The following is a 17,737-nucleotide window of genomic DNA, read 5'->3' as shown; positions in this document are numbered from 1 at the left end:
AAAAAAGAAAAAAGAAAAATCCTATAATCAAGGCTGGAGAGATGGCTCAGCGGTTAAGAGCATTGGTTGCTCTTGGAGAAGACCCAGATTCAGTTCCCAGAACCCACATGGCCACTAACAACCATCTGTAACTCCAGTTCCAGGTGATCCAATAGCCTCTTCTGACTAGCTGTATGTATGTATTGCCTGCATGTAGGTAAGTGCACCTGTGTCCTTCAATTCCAACAGAGGACAGAAGAGGCTGTTGGATCCCCTGGAACTGGAATTATGGACAGGTGTTAGCTGCCATGTAGGTGCTGGGATTCAAACCCAGGTCTTCTGCAAGAACAGCCAGTATTCTTAACTGCTGAGCCATCTCTCCAGCCCCAATAAAATATTATTTTTAAAACCTATAATCATCCTTCTCTTTTGTTAAAATCTCAAACTCATATGATTACCACCCAATTCTTTTTTCAAAAATAAAACAGAAAAGATGATTCACTGAACACAAACTATTGGGTTCTTTCAGAAGACAACTCTTCTGTTAGAATGCTTATGCCTTTTGGGGATGGCATTTTAACATGTAAGTGATTTCTTACATCAATCTAAACACAAACATAAATGTCTCATCTTATCTCCTAAAGGGACAGAGGAAAAACTCCAGAGACAAACTCTGGAAATTTTTCTTTCACATAACTACTAGTGATTTTTTTTAATCTCTGAAAGACCTTAAGACAGACTCCAGAAATTAAGTGCCTACTATGAAACTGTGGTCTAGCAAGATTACAGGTTACTCTTGGATCTCAGGTCACATGTTATAACGATATGAAAGCCAGTGTCAGAATGAGATGAAAGCCTTCATTTAAGGGAAGTTAGTTTACAACATGTACTCTATTAATAACCTCTCTGAGCCACCAAAATATGATGGTAACTTCTTGATAAGGTTGATAAGGGATAGCATGAAATGTACACATAGTAAGTGGTACCCACAAATGACTGTGGTAACAATGGCTGTTATCCTTTAAATACAAGTAAAAGGAAGTGAGGAGATAAATAGCCAGTAGTCATTTGAAAGGACATTTAATTTCTTCAGTTAGTGTCAGGTAATGGCAAATTCAGACCATAGTGAGGTACTCTTATTTTCAGTCATTCTGGTACAGTTCAAAGTATGAAGTAAAAAAATGTCCATTAGGGAATATAAATTGATGCAATCAGTTTGAAGATGAGTTTCACTCTCTCTTGAAAAGTTGTCCCAGTATATTCTCTATGATCCGGCAGTTCCTCTCTTAAATAAATACTGTAGAGATAGGGCATATATAATGCCCCAAGAATCATAAGCAAAAAAATGTGACATTTTTTGTTTAAAATAAAATTATCAATCTATAGGTATACACTGGATATATAAATATGAATGTATACACACAAAAGAATACTATGTAGCAGTAAAAACAGATGAACTACAGCTGTGGTCACCAATGATGATCTTAGAAACACAACCCCACAGTGTAGAAGACCCCAGTTTGTCTCCATTTTCAAAGGAGGCAAAATTAAATCCTACACTATTTAGAGATGCATCAAAAGCAACATAAAGGCATTAAAGAATAGGGTTGGGGACACATAACACAGTTTTAATAAAACCAGTGATGGTCACTTCTCTATGTCATTATTTTATTTTTTGATGTATATGAGTCTTTTGCCCACATGTACGTAAGTAGGCCATGTGTGTGACTGGTGCCTGCAGAACCCAGAAGAGGAAGTTGGATCCTCTGGAACAGTGATTACAGGTGGTTGTTAGCTGCCATAGGGGTGCTGGGAACCAAACCCACATCCTCTGCAAGAACAGCCAGTGCTGCTGAGTCATCTCTCCAGCCCTTATATAATTAAAGTCTTTGAACATATTAGTGATCAAATAATTTTAAAAAGTATTTCACCACAAATAAATGATTATATGAGTTGAAAACATTAAAGAGATCAGAGACAAGGTGGGGAGGAGGAGAGTGCTTCATTAGAAAGGTGATGTGAACAAAGATTTGAAGAAGGTAAGCGGGTCATAGGGCTTTTCCAGGTAGTGGTGGGAAGAGCTAGAGCAAAAATCCAGGGACACAATCCTGAGTGACAATTAGAGAAACACAGGGAGGTCCAATGCAGCTGGAATGGTCTGAGTAAGGAGCACAGAATAGATGAAGTCCCCGAGGGAGGGCTGGGGCAGACCTCAAAGGCCATCACAAGGGATGTAAGCTTTTACACTCAGTGAAATGGGAAGCAGATGCAGGGATCAAAATGGAGAGAAAAGATGCAACATATTTCTAAAGGGTCTAAATGCTCAAAAAACATGGGAAATGACTAAATCACAACAAATCCTGCATTTGGCCATAGTAAGCACTCAGAAAGTATCTAGAGAACAAATGAATGTAATGCATGATTATAGAATGATTATAGAAACATTAGCGGTTGTAACCTCAAAGAACATTTAGTGCACATCATACATGTTAAATGAAAATCCCTGGCTGAAAATTAAATGTAGTTTATGCACTTAACTTTGGGCAGATAGAAAATTCAATGAATAGAAATGGGTGATAGACAGGTAGATGGTATATAGATACAGAAAGATGATAAATAATAAAAAGAAAAGTAGATGAAAAACTATAAGGAAATAGTACCATACACGTAAATGATTCTAAGTAAGTTGTTAAATTACAAATGATTTTGATAGCATTTTTTTGTATTTTTATATATTTACATTTTTTCTATAACAGTAATGCACTACTTTTATATGGGAACAAAACAGTAAATGTAGTTTCTTTTAGAAATTATCATAACCACATTTTTTCTTCATAGCTTCTATGACAAATGTAAGGAACCCTTTCCTTCCATCACAATCATTATTTCTTTGAGTGTCAGGGGAAATAGAAGGTATTTGCTATTCATTGGCTGAATTTGTAGCGAGCAGGCTGCAGCCCATCAGTGTGGCTGTCACCAGTAGTTCAATAAATCCGCTGGAATCACTACAGAAGAATTCCTAATGGGATCATGGAAACAATTTGGCTAGTAGAAAACAAATGATTAAAAAGTCATTACATTATCTACACAGGCAGGAGAATTGCCTAATTTAACCACTAAAGTCACTACAAAAGACAGAGATAATTACAGTGTAAATGGATACTCAAAATGAGACAATCATTTGATTTTAATGATACCTTGAGACAAAATTAGGAGTGTAGGCTAAGTGTGCCAGAATCATGTGGAATAGCTCATTAGCGCCCTCACAGGCAAAGAGTGCCAGAAGTGTGTGGAGCAGCTCATTAGCACCCTCATTGGACCCAGTGGGCTATGCTTAAATGCCCAATCTCCTCTGGGGCAATTCTTGTTAATTTCAGTTTGGTGTCTGGATCTAATGTCCTCAAATGCCTGAGGCCCACTTAGGGCATGCCAGAGGACAGGTTTCCCATGAGACACATCTCCTTTTAAGTTCCTACAAGGCTCATTTTGTAGCAGGATTTCAGCCTTCAGTAGCCAAGAACATGTTGAACCACCAGAAGAAAAAAAAAAAAAAAAAAGCACTAATTTAGTACATGTGGTATATGGAGTGATGAACAATAACCAAACAAAAGTTCTTTAGGGTACTGAAAGTAAGGTTCCTAGGAAACCTTTGACAATCTCTCAGAAAGCTCCTTTCCCTCCCTAACAGAGTTCATGCTTTCCTGAGGAGCTGGGGGGTTCCCTGTTCAACCAGCTCCTCTCTGCCTTAAGCAAGAGATACTGCAGAATTGAAGTGTTGCTCACTTACTTAACTCTGTAGCGGATTTTCAATCTCTACTATGTGCCTAGTTTTAAAAATGAAGTCCTTGCATCAAGGGAAGACAGTTAATTTATGGATGTTCTGTGGGATACATGCTGCAGAGGGTGCTGTAGAGCACAAGGGAAAGGCACCTGATCCTGGCCTCAGCAAGAAGGAGGGGTGACTAAATCTGCCTTCAGCAGGAAAGACCTAATTTATTCTTTAAAGAAATCAGGTGGAGAAAAGGCACTGGGCATAGTTATGACAGCATCCCACAAAAACATTTCCAAAACAAGCTCAATACTGCTGGTGTGCACTGTGATTGCTAAGTCTTTTTGTGGGGTTTTGGGGGATTTTTTTTGTTTTGGGTTTTTTTTTTTTTTAATGTATATGAGTATATTGCCTGCATGTGTGTAAGTGCACCTATGTTGTGCAATACCCACAGAGGTCAGAAGAAGGCATCAGATCCCTGGAACTGGAGCTACAGATGGTTGTTAACCACCATGTGGGTGCTGGGACTCGACCCCAGGTTCTCTGCAAGAGTAGTCAGTGCTCTTAACCACTGAGTCATCTCTCCAGCCCCTCCTTTTGTTTGTAATAAAAGAACTCCCTCTAATGATGCATGCCATGCATGTTACTCATGAAGTTCTTGGATGACACTCCTTTGTGATGATAAGTCTTAGGCTCCTAAGGTTTTAGTCTGAGTTTTTAGCCAAAAGTACAACTGTCTCACAATTCATTTTCAAGCAACCAGGAAATGGTTGTAGTTGTAGTTGTAGCTCCAACTATAGTTGTAGCTCATTGAAAGAGCAGTAACAAATTTTTATATGATATTCAATGTTTTGAAAAAGAAGTCTTGTAAAAGTGAGTTTAGGGTTCTACTGTGATCATAGAACAGAGATCCTGGAATTTCAAATCTGTCCTGACCACCACCTCTGTCATCACAGTTTCTGAGGAAGCCAAACCAATAAGAAATATTAGATGAATTCTAATCAAAATCCCACTTTATGCAGTTCTCTGATATTTTAATATAGGTCTGGTTTGACGTTATAAATTTAAATATTAATTCCTAGGTTTTCCCCCATTCCCTCCAAAATATAAAGATTGTTCAAATATAAGTGCAAGAAGAAAGAAATGGAGAGAAAGTAGGGGGAATAGAGAATAAGGGACAGAGAGAAACAGAGATAGAGCATCAGTTCCACATGGCAACTATCCTCTACCCAGCTACCTGTTCAATAAAAAAAGAATCATTACGGTGTATGTATTATGTAGTATTAGCTGCTATAATATATGAACCTACACATTTAGAAACAACTTAAGTCAATTTCTCATTTGTATTTAAACCAAAGCATACATTTCCGGTGACCGGAAGCCTTCTTCCATTCAAAGATCTAGGCTCTTTCTTCTGGCTCTGCCTGTAGAGTTCAGTTGTTTTAAATGCATACTTTATAAGTGGTATATATTATGATATGATGTTGATTGACCTCTGAAGGCCCATGTGTTAAAGGCTAGCTCTTCAGGGTGGTTCTGTTGGGAGGCAGTAAAATCTTTGGAAGATGAGGTATGTCCTAATAAGTAGTTCTTATACAACTTCTTGATAGTTCTCTCAAGATGGTGGTTATAAAGGCTGAGTTTGGCCCCAACTCCTTAGGAGCAGCCCTTAGGTAAATGGGGTCTTTCTAACAGAGAAAAGGCTCGTGGATGCCAAGGTAAGTCTTATATGGTAAACATTTTTATAGAAACAATTATAAAGGGGAATCAGATACCTCTGATTGGCTTGAAGGCTATTTATTTCTCAGTTATAAATTTAAAAAATACAACCCTGGGTTCAATCTCAATATCAAAAACCAAATGACTTTTTTTCCACAAATTTGCATGTCATCCTTGCACAGGAGCCATGTTAATCTTTTCTGTATAAAGTGACTTTTTTTAACCAGATGTGATGGTTTACACCTGTAATCCTAGCATGCAAGAGGCTAAAGTAGAAGGATTACCACAAGTTTGAGGTCAGCCTGAGCTAGATAGTGAGTTTCAGATCAGCCTAAGCTACAGTTTGATAGTCAGTCTCAAAAATAAATAAATAAATGCATACATACATAAATAATTGACAGGAATGAGCCATGTAAACAGTATAATAAGCTCTTAAAACTTGGTCTGGAGCATTTAAAGGGAAAGCTCTCCCCTTTTACCTCACTCTTTTCCAGTCTCATTAATCCCTTCTGTTTCTGAAGAATTCGTTCTTAAAACCATTAGATGTGGCAGACCCAGGTGTACTTCCACATCAGTAAATGGAAGAGAAGGAGCTATAGGGTGTCAGAGCCCAAGTATGATGAGGAGTCCACACCTAGAGGCAGCTCAGAGGAAGAGTCAGAGCACCAATAGGGTATCCAGATGAGCATGGTCTTGAGTGGGCTATCAGAGCCCAGGTGGAGCAAGGAATGGTAACACAAAGGAGCAGATCAGCTTAAACTGTCATATCCCAAATGGGGTGAGGAGGACATGACCATGTGGAGGCAGGTCAGAGCTAGTAGTGAGCCACATGAAGCACAAGTGGCCAGAGTCAGAGCTGGGTGAAAAGGTGACCATAGGAGATGGCAGTACAGAAGGGAGATCCATTGCATACAGAGAAATATATAAAATATCTACATCAAAGATAATGGAAGCCAAGTTTTTGAATGTGAGGAACAAAGTTCCAAATATGAACCCTCTGATGTTGGTTCATGTCAGACTAGAATCAGAGGCACGGATGTGAACTTGAGGTTTTCCATATACAAAGAAAAGTATAGAAATAAAGGGAGTGGTGGGTAGGTGTGGACCTGTGACTCCTTGGAGAAATGGTTAACTTCTGTGGGAAGAAAATAAGATGAGCCTGGAAAACCTTACATCAAAAAACAAGGATGAACTACAGAGCAATGAGGACAAATCGAAAGGACACAGAATTCAACCTGAAAGGGATCTGCGAACCAAACTAGAGGACACTTGTATTAGTCAGTGTTGTCTGGAGGAACAGAACCAATAGAAAACTCATATAATTCTAAGAAGAGATTTATTCGATTGGTTTACATGATCAGAGGTTGACTAGCCCCACAGTGCCCACCAGTAGCTGGAAAGCCAGGGAAATCAGCAGCCACACAGTGCAAGAAAATGGAAGCCTCAGAACAGCAGAGGTCCAATGATATAGCCACAGTCAAAGGTTGGAGACCAGGAAGCCCCTGGAGAGTCTCTCCTGGAGCCCAGGTTCAAAGACTAAAGAATCTGGAGTGGCAAATCTGGCAGCAACAATGCTTGGCTCCAGAAGAATTCAGCTTGTGTGGGAGCACCACCCCCTCAAGTCCATTTGGCTCTCTAGGTTATGGGATTCAGGACAGGTCTTCTCCCTCAGTTTGCTGATCTACGTGCCAAACTGCACCAGAAATGCCTTCACAAACACACATAGAAGTGCACTTTACCTGTTTTCTAGCTCTCTCTCAATCCAGTCAAGCTGATGACTGAGATCAACCATCACAATGATTAAAGCATGTAAAGAAAAAATAATGGCAATACGTTTATCCCACACATACAGAAGGAACCAACGCAGTCTACAGAGTTCATTTATAAATTAATAACTTGAAAGTGTGATGATGAATGAAATATTTATATTATTTCAAAATACTTAAGATTACAAATAATGATAAAGGGGAGAAATTGTGCACATATCACCTTTACTGTGACCCCTGATAAGCCATGTCACCAAGTAAAATCCTGTGTCATCTGAGGATGCAAGGAGAGACAAGTGCCTCACATCTGTGATTACTTAATAAAGGCCACTGGTCAAAGTTCAATTATGGGAAAACTGGGTTTGTTGTTGCTCTTGCTGCTGCTGCCGCTCTATAGCTGGAACAATGTAAAAGGATGAAGGAATTTTTACTCAGCTTCAGAGGTTTCAGTCCATGGTTGGATCTGAAGTGATATGGAATACCATGATTGAGATGGTGTGATAAACCAGAGCTGTTCACCTCATGGCAGTCAGGAAACAGAGAGTTAAGAAGGAAGTAGGGACAAGGTATAACTTTCCAGGGCATCATCTAGTGATCTACATCCTCCCATTAGGCCCCATCTCCAAGATTTCCACCACCTTCCAGTAATGCTATGATATGATGAATCCATCAAGGCATTGATTAGGTCAGAACCCTCAGGAGCCAATAACTTCCTGATGTGGTTTGAATATGAGAGTTCCCCCATAGGCTCGTGTATTTGAACACTTGGTTCCCCCTGATGGTGTTGTTTGGGAAGGTTATGGAACCTTTAGGAAGTAGAGTCTTGCTGAAGGAAGTGTGTTACTGGGGGTAGGCCTTGAGGTTTTATAGCCAAGTCCTACTTCCTGTTTCTCTCTCTCTCTCTCCCTCTCTCTCTCTCTCTCTCTCCCTCTCTCTCTCCTGACTATTGATGCAATGTGACCAACTGGCCTCCTGCTCCTGCCTCTATGCCTTCCCCAACATGATGGACTGTATCCCTTTAACTGTAAGCCATATAACCCTTTTCTCCCTTAAGTTGTTTTTTGTTGGGTATTTTGTCACAGCAATGAGAACAGCATTAGCACACACATCCCAAAAGCCCATCAACTGACAACCAAGGCTTTTGCACATTTCAGGTTCATACCATAGTGGCAGAGAGTCTCAAATTGAGGAATATACTAAATAACTGGCCTACAGTCTTTTAAAGTGTGAAAGTCGTGAAAATCAAGGAAAGACTCAAGAGCGGCTGTAGACTAAAGGAGGCCAAAGAGGGATAACACGAGATTCTCAGTTGAACTTTTTGCTGATGGTAAAGAACAGTATCTGGACAGTTGGTAGACCACAAGGGGTCCTGACAGTTCTATGGTAGTATGTGTCCCTGTTAACTTCCTGAATCTGGTGGCTGAACTGTGGCTATGTGAGAGACTTCACTGTGGGCAGTGTATTCAGGAAGAGGCAACATTGGGCCCACAACTTACTCTAAGAGGATCTAAAGAAAAGTTCTTATGTCATAGCTACCATTTTTCTGTAAATTTGTTTTTTGCTTAAAAAACATTTTAAGTGTATTTTAAAAGTCAGGACTAATATGGTGTGTGGCGACAACAGAATCCGTGGGAGCAGGCCCTCCTGAAAATATCAGGGTGTCAGCTGCTCTCTCCACTGAGTGAGAAAATACCACCTGGGCAGTTCTTTTGGCTTTTTTAAGAGCAGCTGGGCCTTTCCATTTAGTTCTGGTGTTTGGTTTTTTTTTTTCTCCACAATGGAGTACCAGCCCAGATAATATCCATTTGTTATTAGCAATGGTTTCTCTGGGCTTGAGATTTTATCCTATGATTAAGAGAGCTTAAGATATAAAAGGCCAAGCACCTGTCCACTGAGTTTCCTTGCTAGGGTGACATGCTGACATGTTGTCACCAGCTGACATCTGTAAAGTACGTGTGTTCAGTGGCATCTTGTTCAGAAGTCAGAGTTTCTGAAAGACAAGGACAGGTGATTGGAGCCAGGATCCCAGAGGATAGCAATTCATACCAGGAATAATTGTTAGGTACCTACTGTGATAGATTGAGAGTGACTGGGTTTCCTTGAAATTCATACACTGATATCTAAACCTCCAGGATGGTGGCATTAGAGGTGAAGACTTTTAAAGGTGATTAGGTCATGATGATGGAGCATGACAGTGTTAGTATCCTTATAAAAGAGGCTTTAGATACCTTTCCTACCCCTTCTGCACCATGTCGAGATACAATCAGAATATGGCTGTCTATGATCCAGGAAGACAGCCCTTGTCAGGTACAAAATCTACCAGAAGCCTTCTTCTAAGACAGTTATCATGAGGCATTGTGCTGTATAAATAAAACACCAGCTCTCACCCCGACAAAGGCACTTTTTAAAATTTTATTTATTTCATTTTATGTGTATGAGGGTACTGCCTGCTTGTTTGTAAGTGCACCCATGACATACAATGCCCACAGAGGTCAGAAAAGGGTGTCAGATCCCCTGGAACTAGAGTTAGGACTATTGTTAGCTTCCATGTGATGCTAGAAATCAAACCTGGATCCTCTGCAAGAGCAGCCAGTCCTCTTAACGGCTGAACCATCTCTCCAGCCCTGGGAGGCACTTTTTAAAGAAAACTTTGTTTGTTGTTTATTTGTTTTAGACATGTGGCCCTGTAGACTATAGCCCCAGCTGGCCTGGAACTTGCTATGTAGACCAGACTGGCCTCGATCTCACAGAGATACATCTGCCTCTGCTTCCTAAGGGCTAGGATTAAAGACATGCTCCACCACACCTAGCAAAGAAAACTTTTTAAAAATTGAGCTATAGCCAGGTGTGGTGGCACACGCCTTTAATCCCAGCACTTGGGAGGCAGAGGCAGGCAAATCTCTGTGAGTTCAAGGCCAGTCTGGTCTACACAGTTCCTGGACAGCTGGGGCTACAGGGAGACCCTGTCTCAAAAAGACCAAAAAGAAAATTGAGCTATAGCATACAAACATGAAAATTATGATCACAACACTTGGTAAATGCTCATAATCCAAATACATTGGGTAACCAGCAAGAAAATCAAGCAAGAGTGGGTCACCATCTCCCAGAACTCTCCTAGCTCCTTCTACCCCCAGCCAAGGCTACCATTCTCCTGATTTTAGACAAAGCTTAGTTTGGCCAGAAGATATCCACTTTCTACCCATTAGCTACATTTCTAACCCCCAGAGCTGTCAACCATTTCTTAAAAGATTTTTATTTTATGTATGTGAGTGTTTTGTCTGCATGTTTGTATACCACATGCATGCTTGGAACCCTCAGAGGCCAGAAGAGGACATGAGATCCCCTGGAATTAGACTTGCAGAGGTTGTGAGCTGCCATGTAGGTGCTGGAAACTTAACCCCAGGCCTCTGCAAGAGCAGCAACGATCAACTTTTAATGAATACTATTTCTTGCAGAACCATGTGGCTCTTCCTGAAGACCAGGATCACATAGCGTGTGTGCATTTATCTGGTTCTGTTTCTCTGTGGTGCTGAGTCAGTGATTAATGAGCAGCTGTGAGCTTTAGAGACTTTAACAGGGATGTAATTCCATGTGGAAACTGGGGGGACAGGGTGAGGGCTGAGGGCAGGGAGGTGGTATTGATTACTGTTGCCAGCAGGGGGCACCTGCTGATTCCAACCCCACTCCTTTTGGTCAGATCAGATGCCAAGGTGGGATTCTGTGTGCATGTGTCCCATGTCAGTCCTGTGTGAGAGCTGTTTGAAATGGAAAAATGAGTGGATTATGGTGTGGTGTGGGGAGTTTTAGTCACAGGTCTAATGACAATTCTGAACTTACATGTTTCTTAGGAGTCCAGTCTCCAAGTCCTTAATAGGAGGCCTTCAAGAGACTTCTGGAATTTCCAGGGTACTGCTGCATCCTGAGTTTGTTTACTCATTTAAGTAGATCCTACCTCTGCCTTGGGGACTACCAGATGAAATGAATGTTTGCATTTGTGTAACAGAAATCTCCACAGAATTCGAGAATGTATTCTCAGCTAGGCCAGCTAAAGCATGCCTCTTCTCTTTTATGAGTTTGAGCCATGGGAAAGCTGTTTAACCCAGGAAGTGAGGAATTATGGAATCCCTCTCCACAGTCCTGAAGGCTGCACAGTAGGTAACTGCTCCCGGCAGTTTTCATTTCTTCCTTCATCAATCTTCTCTTCACCCTGTTCCTCTTGCTGATCCTTCGGCCTTCTTCCTTCTTTCCTTCCTTCCTTCCTTGTTCATCTCTTGCTCTTATTATTGGTGAGAGTTCCACTTGCGTCTCATTGGCAGTCACATGAAGAACAGAAGGAAAGGAAGATGACATGACCCCCGAAGGAAGGTAAGGGTGAAGGGGACTCACATACCTTGTTACAGACCTCCAGGCAAGGGAAACAAGAAATATATCTTGTTGAGCAGAAAACATTTTACATGAGGTTTTCCTTTTAAAGGAAGCCAGAAGAAATGACTAAGTAAAAGTTTTATCAAAGGGGAGAAATAAGATAATTTGAAACTCTAGGATATTAAATTTGAGTTTCTAGAACTCAGAGGTTTGTGAAGTATCATGAGACCCAACATTCTCTGTATGGCTAATCTTCTTGACCTCATGTGATTTTAAATTACCGTAGAAAAAAATTCAGGAAATGTCTGTGAAGGAGGTTCTGGATTGGATTCGTTGATGTGGGACAATTCACTCTAAATGTGCTCAGCACCGTTTCATGAACTGGATTCCTAGGCAGAATAAAAAGGAGAAAGTGGGCTGAGCACCAGCATTCATCTCTCTCTGCTTCTTGATGGTGGATGCAATGTGACCAGGTGCCTCAACCTCCTATTGCCAAGACTGACCAGCCACGACACGATAGACTGCACCCTCAAACTGTGAGGGTGCACAAATAAACCATTCCTCCCTGAAGATGATTTGTCGGGCATTCTGTCACAGCAATGCACTTTCCTTGGACACATTAGAAAACATGCAAAGATTTTATCTGATTATTAAAGTTCATAAAGTAGTCAGTGTCGGGAACCTGAGTTTTTAGTCCTCCAACACGGTCTTTATTTCCCTCATGACTGTTCTTGTAGATCAGGAAAGCAAACACACTGATTTGTCCTAAACGTCCTGCTAAAGTAGCAAGCTCCAGCAAGTTGAAAAATTAAGATGCATAGTGTTAGTTGCAAAAGCATCTACCAGAACTTATTCCAGCCTTCAGAAAGCACGATACAAAGGAAACCTCCTCTTCACTACCTTAAATGAAGGGTGGCACATTTAGTGAGGTTTCCGTAACTCACTCGTTTCAGAAGTGTTGAAACTTCTCTGAGGAATCCAATCTTTTTGTCTTCTTGTGGTTTGTTTGATATTCATTACCCCCTTTCTCTCCCTCCTCCTGCTCTACCCTCCCACATCATTCCAATCCCATGTCAAGTCTGAAGGATCTCAAAGGGAAATGTCACTGCCACCAAGGGCTTATCATCATCCCCAAAACTGATCCCACATGGTGTTTCCAAAAATGAAGGGTGAAGCCACAGTTCTGTGCACTCCACAGGGCGATGTGCAAACATGATTTCCCTTTTCTCTTCATTTCCATTTCCCAGGTGAGTTCAGCCTCCTCCACCCAGGAATTTCTGTTCCCCTTATTTCCAGAAAGCTTCCAGCCATTTTTCCATTTCTTAATTGCATTTCAAGAGCAACAAAATCCAGAGGTTTGAAAGGCTTAAAAAATATATTTCATCTGATCTTGTGCCTGAAGAATTCATGTTCAGATTTACCTTTGAACCCTTGCCTGGCCCTGCTAATTGAATTGTTCCTTTTACATCCATAAATTAGATTTAGATTTTTAAAAAAAAACTTTTAGTTTCCAGAATGGAAGAAACCTCATCTCTGGCTCTAATAACAACTCCAGTTCTAATCTGTCATTTGTTTCCAAGATGTTTGATGAGGTGTCTGTATCAGTTCCTACCCTCCAAGCTGGCCTCTTGGAACATCAGTGGAAATTTCCAGAAGTTTCTGCATTAGTCATGCATCAGTCTGAACCTGAATGGATATTCCCCAAGAGTTACTCTAGAGCAGAAGTAAGGAAGGCACAAAAAGGGAAGCAGAAAACATGCTGGACAAAGATGACATGCAGTGACCCTTCCCCAAAAGATCCCTGTGGGGTTTGGGGATGATGCAGTCAGTAAAGTGCTGTGCAACCGTGAGGACTTGAGTTCAATCCCCAGAACTCATGTAAAAGCAGGCAGTGTTGATGACCACTTGTCAAACCAGCACTAGGAAGTAGAGACAGGTGGCTCCCTGAGGCTCGTTGATCAGACAACCTAGTGGACATGGCAAGCTCCAGTTAACCAATGAAAATTTCACTCATAAAACAAGGCAGGGGCTGGCAAGATGGTTCAGCAGGTAACAGGACTTGCTGGGAAGCCTGTGTTTGATCCTTGGAACCCATGTAAAAGTGGAAGAAGAGAACTAACTCTACAGTTTCCTCTGACCTCACATGCACGCCCTGGCATGTGCCTGTATGTGCAGATGTGCACAAAATAAATAAATAAATGTGATTTTAAAAAAAATAGTTTTATTTTAAAATATTTTATTATTTTTATTTTATGGAGTGTTTTGCCTGCGTGAACACCACATACACACAATGCCCTGCAGAGGCCAGAAGAGGGCGTCAGATCCCCTGGAACTGGAGTTACAGGTGGTTCTTAGCCACCATGTGGACGCTGGGAACCAAACCCAGGTTCTCTGCAAGAGCAGCCAGAGCTCTTAGCTGCTGAGCCATCTCTTCAACCCCTTAAATAGATAAAAATTTTAGTAAACAAAAAGCAAGGTGGAGCTCCTGAGGAAGGATACCCAAGTTGGACCTCTGGCTTCCACATGCATGTGCACACAGGTATACACACACACACACACACACACAAATGATCCCTATGGAATTGGCTCCTGAAGCATCTTTTCTTCAGCTACAAAATGGCAACTACCTAACTAGTATTTTGAGTTTGCTTCTTTTAAGGAAAGAAGTGTCGGACTGTTTTTCTTCCATGGTCTTCATTGTTTAGCCAACCATGTGTAGAGGAGCCAGGAAGTCCCGGCTGTAGAAAAGAAGATTTGTCTGGCTCTCCTAATTGCTTGCCCAGTTACTGGAGCCTTACAGCTCATGCCAAGAGCCACACCACTGGAGAATCAGCCAGAAAATGACATAAAAAGAGAAAGGAGAAAGACACATGAAAGCAATTCTGCTCTAGCAAATGTTTCATGGTATTCAAGGGGAGGAAAGGCAAACAACCAGAATACAACCTTAGCAGTGCTCAGCAAGAAAGAAACTGCCCATGGGTGCATGGGGGGAGAGGGGGCACTTTGGAACCTTGTTCTAATGCAAAGTGCAATTACACACTGAGCTGATGAGTTCTTGGAGCTCAAGCCATGCTGGAGGGGAATAAGCAGCCTCCCCTTGTAGAACACAGTTCTGAAAAAGATTTATCATGTATCTGATGGATTTACCACATGTAAGAAAGGTTTAATTTTATAAATTCTTTTGTTTTTATACACACACACACATGCACACACACACACGCACACCATCTGTAATTGTGGGGCTGGGAAAATGCCTATAACAATTTTAACATATGTGAGATTGCCCAAGAGGTATATCATGTTTAGATGGTTTTACAATTTCATTAATTCACCTTCTAGGAATGTGATACTTTACAGACTGTACTGGTGCACAGCACAAAGAAAGACCAGTAATCTCTAACAGTCACTCTTTCCCATCTCTCTTTCCAATGTACTCCTCACATTTCTTAAGTTCCTCAGACACAGAAAGGTAACTTCTTCAACACTCAGCTTCTGTTTTCTTACCCAGCGCCCCTTCAGAAAACAAGCTTGGATGAATAAAGTTTATGAGATGGGTTTGGAGGACAAATATTGTATTTGTATTGGGAAAGATTGGTTCCTGTTTAGGTTCTCCTTGTCACGTTTTCTGGGGGGAAAAATATCCTGATCCGAAGATGTAAAGTATTTGGCTAGGGAGATGGTTTCATTGGTAAAGGGTTTGCCTTATAAGTCCAAAGACCTGAGTTTGTCCCCAGAACTCACATTAAAGAAGAACAAAAACAAAAACAGCATGGTGGTGCACATTTGTAACCCTAGCAGAAACAGACAGGTAGATCCCTGGGGCACATTGACCAGCCAGCCTAACCTAACCAGTTATCCCCAGGTCCCAGTGAGAGACCCTGTCTGAAAAAAAAATAGGTGGACAATACTTAAAGATAGCCGAGGCCGTCCTCTGGCCTCCACATGCTCATGCACATACATACACATGCATCTATCTACACACACGTGTGCATACGCACACACATACAAAGATATAAAGTATCTAACACTTAGTTTATGCCCCTCTGTGGGGTAGATCAGACAAGAACGCACAATGACTTTCCAGGATGACCACTGATTTACAGCTATCCCCTTAACCTAAATGCTTAATAAGAATGCCTTTCTTTTAGACGATAGCACTTGTTACCCATAAGCCCCTGTGCTCGGGGGATGAGTTCTGTCATCAGCCCTGCAGAGCTATTCCTCTCCTGGAACATGGTCTCCAAGTACCACTTGCTCCGACCTGACTGGCTGATATTCTGCCAACAGAACATGCAGAGATCTGAATGCAAACTACTGGGGACACATCGCAACTGCAGTCAGAAACTCAGAACAAAGCAAGTTTAGTTCACCGTCTTTGTTCCTAGGTAGAATCATGTGCCAAAAAAATAAATAAATAAATCCCCGAAATATTTTTAATTTTTTTAAGCTGAATAAGTAATTATTGAGCACCCCAATGGCAGACCAAAAAACAAAACAAAACAAAAAGCTAGTATTACAGTATAGATGGGGGAAGAGCTCACAAGCCTCCAGCCCCTAGGTAAAGAGCTATAAGCAGTTGTCGGCTGCTGAGGAAGAATCAGTTTTCTTCATGGATGAGTCCCATGATGATTGCCCATGTCCACGTAGTCAGCCCTACCTGTGTGTATTTGGGCAGCACCAATTGGGCTCAGTGGGTTCTATAAAATAATTATAGAAGAGGATGTGAATTTGAGAGGGGAGAACGGGAGAGAGTTAGAGGGAGGAGGGAAGGGTGGATATGATGAAAATGAATTGTACTCATGTATGAAATGCCCCCCAAAACAATAGTGAATGAATGAATGAATAAATAAATAATAAATAAATAAATATGAAATTTTAAAAATAGCATTAAATACATTTTGGCTAAAAGAGCTAAGAATTTAGCCAGACATGGTGGCACACGCCTTTGATCCCAGCACTCAGGAGCCAGAGGCAGGTGGATCTCTGTGAATTCAAGGCCAGCCTGGTCTGTATAGCGAGTTTGAGGCCAGCTGGGGCTACAGGGAGACCCTGTCTCAAAAAGACCAAAAAAAAGACCTAAGAATTCAATGGAAAAATACCCTGCCCCCAAATCATTACAGGGCTGATGACGTAGCCAGTGCTTGTGCAAGGTCCTAGTCCTGTTGGGAGACTTTTCTTTTTGGGGAGATACAACATCTGCCCTTCAGCACTGCACATACCCTCCTCTCCATTAGATCATTCATGATCTTCTAACTCTGTGGGGGGCGGGGCTTCATATGTGCACGTGTGTCTTATTGGTTTACTATATGTATTGTTTCTTTTATAGTTTCTCACTAGAGTGTAAACTTCATAAAGGTATGAATCTTGTTTGGTCCCTGATACATCCTCTGGGCATAGTCTGGTGCCTGATGCATTGCAAGCATTTCATAAATACTTATCAAATGCATCAGCAAACGGCCCAAGGAAGCAAAAGGCCATGCTAAGGACAATCACAGAGGAATAAAAAATATCTCTTAGACTTCTCTTCCAACAAGAAGTACAAGCACCTCCTCTGCAGGAAAAAAAAAGGGGGGGGGGAACAAGGCAAGGAAATCGGGCTGGAGGGCTTGACTTTCCTTCAAGTTCAAACCCCTAGGAAAGGAAGACTAGAGGTGGTAGGAATCCAGGACAATTCCCAGGGGATAGCTCAGGGAAAGTGCCCTTCTTAGGCTCTCCCAAGTACAAAGAAGGAGAAAGGGACAGGGCAAGAAATGTAGAAAAAATATTGTAAGCACTCAAAAGAAACTAATACAGGATATTTTAGTTCATTTAAATAACAAATTACTTTCATTGATAATTTAAAAGGTTTTCCTCACTATCAAAAAAATGAACTAATTTAGTATTTGGCACCCTGATTCATACTTGTCTCTTACAGCTAGACTTTAAACCTCACGAAAAAAAAAAAAAAAGTGCCCCAAATCTGAACTGTTCGCCATTCCCCTAGTCTCTAGAAGAGCGTCTATGATACAATGAAACAGATCTGTAAGTACATTCCCTCTGGGTTCTGTAGTTAACCTGTTAGAGTTCAAATGCTTGTTCTGCCAGAAACAGTTGGACAGTGGAATCAACCAGACCATGTGTTCATCCTGTTGTTACTAAG

The 17,737-nt window shown here is 41.2% G+C and overlaps 1 non-coding gene across 1 annotated transcript; it reads right to left on the bottom strand.

The window, feature by feature from the left end:
- Window positions 1–5,604: 5,604 nt before the first annotated feature.
- On the bottom strand, window positions 5,605–5,712 carry LOC115069604. The gene has a single exon (XR_003848855.1). It is a non-coding gene; the product is annotated as a U6 spliceosomal RNA (small nuclear RNA).
- Between the last annotated feature and the right edge of the window lie 12,025 nt (window positions 5,713–17,737).

This window comes from Nannospalax galili, unplaced genomic scaffold (genome assembly GCF_000622305.1).
Source record: "Nannospalax galili isolate Female #2095 unplaced genomic scaffold, S.galili_v1.0 scaffold110, whole genome shotgun sequence".
Classification (NCBI taxonomy): domain Eukaryota; kingdom Metazoa; phylum Chordata; class Mammalia; order Rodentia; family Spalacidae; genus Nannospalax; species Nannospalax galili.
This window is presented reverse-complemented; position numbering and strand designations above follow the sequence as displayed.